Raw genomic sequence first — 2,569 nt, forward strand, 5'->3', positions numbered from 1 at the left:
GGCTCTGAACCCAGCACAGCACCAGGACTTGTCCCAGAATTGCAGTCCTCGTAGCTGGATTTACCACACACTGATTGTAGAGCCCTTGGGCCTTGAACAAACAGGTGGTAGCCTTTCAAGTTTATTTAGGACCCTGGAGCACTTTAGCCTGCAGTGGTGGTACTAGCTGGAACTCAGGTTCTGACCGTTGGGAGGGACAGTTCCACGCTGACTAGGGTTGGCCTAAATGCTTCCTCTGGGGGCACTGGCTAAATTCTACCCCATGTTGCTTTCTGCTGTGACAGGGCAGCACTGAGTTTCAATGCAAAGTCCCATAATCGCTGTGCTCTCTCCCCTCCACTGAAGGCACGGAGTCTCTCTCCAGCCATGAGGCCACTTCTGGGAGATGGGGAAGTGTTAGTGTAGGCAATTTAAGACTGTCTTTTGGCCAGGCACAGTGGGTCACTCCTTTAATCCCAGAACTTTGGGAGGCCGAGGCAGACAGATCACCTGAGGTCTAGAGTTTGAGATCAGGCTGGCCAACATGGCCAAATGCTGTCTCTACTAAAAATACAAAAATTAGCCGGGCGTGGTGGCATGAGCCTGTAGTCCCAGCTACTTGGGAGGCTGAGGCATGAGAATCGCTTGAACCTGGGAGGCAGACGTTGCAGTGAGCTCTCATGCCATTGTACTCCAGCCTGGGTGACAGAGCAAGATTCTGTTTCAAAAAAAAAAAAAAAAAAAAAGACTGTCTTTTGCACATTCTTTAGTGCTTCTTTAACTTTTTAATTTTTGTGGGTACATAGTAGGTATATGTATTTATGACGTACACGAGATGTTTTGATACAGGCATGAAATGCATAGTAATCACATCATGGAGAATATTCATCCCCTCAAGCATTTATCCTTTGTGTTACAAACAATCCAGTTACACTCTTTTCATTATTTTAAAATGTATGATTAAGTTATTATTGACTATAGTCACCCTGTTGCACTATCAAATAATAGATCTTATTATAGGTCTAATTAATTCTTTCTATCTTTTTTTGTACCCATTAACCATCCCTAACTTCCCCTCACTCTCCCACTCCCCTTCTCAGCCTCTGGTAACCATCCTTCTACTCTCTATCTCCATGAGTTCAAAGTGCCTCCTTTTTTTGATACGATGTTAAAACCAGACACCATGATCATTCGCCTAATTTTTGGTTCTTATGAAGGTATTTTCTTGTGTGGATAGTTGGTGTATTTGGCGTTCCTGTGGAGGAGATGATCAATGGAGCATTTTATTCTGCCGTCTTGCTCTACCTCCTCCTTTTTGTGATTCAGATGAGACTCATTGACAGCTGGTGGCTAAATTTTTAAATGTAATACTTTTGGCATAAACTATATTCACACATGTAAAAAATAAAATGCACAGTGAAAAATGTTTCTTGTACCTATGCCCTTCATTTACCCAGTCTCCCCATCTTTACAAAGGTAAACACGTTTATGTTTTCTGTATCATTTCAGAGTATATTTAGGCAAATAATACATGTAATGAGTCTCCTTTTGTCAGGATGATGAATTGCCCCCAAATGGTTAGTTCACCTCCCTGGGGCACCACTGTAAAACCCTCACAGCTCTTGCTGTATTCAGGGTCAACTCCACCAGCCATTTCACCCATCATATGACTCCTACAGAGGAGATACATATGGTGCAGAGAGGTTGAGAGATCAGCCAGGAAATAGCAGAGCTGTGTCCATACCTAGGCCTGGTGAACATCCACAGCACCGCACGCCTCCTGCATGTTCTCAAACTCCTTCTCCTTGTCCTTGCCTGTGGACAGCCCCACTCACCTTAAAATTACATTTATGGTCCGGCACGGTGGCTCACGCCTGTAATCCCAGCACTTTGGGAGTCCAAGGCAGGAGGATCACCTGAGGTCAGGAGTTGGAGACCAGCCTGACCAACATGGAGAAACCTTGTCTCCACTAAAAATACAAAATTATGCGGGCATGGTGCTGCATGCTTATAATCCCAGTTACTCAGGAGGCTGAGGCAGGAGAATCACTTGAACCCAGGAGGCGAAGGTTGCTGTGAGCCAAGATAGTGCCATTGCACTCCCATCTGGGCAACAAGAGTGAGACTTTGTCTCAAAAAAAAAAAAAAAATACATTTACCCAGTAGGCAGTCTTTAAGAGCAGGTGTCACACAGTAGAAACTCTGTGTAGACCACGTGTCACAGAGTGGGCACACGATGAAGAGTGGGTGGCATCAGTAGGTACTCTTGATGTAGAGCCGGCAGCAGTGAGTAGGCACTCTTTATCAAGAGCAGATGAGACTCAGTAAGCACTCTTTATATAGAGCAGGTGGCATCTGCAGGCACCTTTATCTAGAGCAAGTGGCATTCAATGGGCTCTCTCTCTCTTTTTTTTTTTTTTGAGATGGAGTCTCACTCTCTTGCCCAGGCTGGAGTGCAGTGGTACGATCTCGGCTCACTGCAACCTCCGCCTCCTGGGTTCAACCGATTCTCCTGCCTCAGCCTCCCAAGTAGCTAGGGTTACAGGTGCCCACCACCACACCCGGCTAATTTTTGTATTATTAGTAGAGA

Source organism: Mandrillus leucophaeus, unplaced genomic scaffold (genome assembly GCF_000951045.1).
Source record: "Mandrillus leucophaeus isolate KB7577 unplaced genomic scaffold, Mleu.le_1.0 Scaffold215, whole genome shotgun sequence".
Classification (NCBI taxonomy): Eukaryota; Metazoa; Chordata; class Mammalia; order Primates; family Cercopithecidae; genus Mandrillus; species Mandrillus leucophaeus.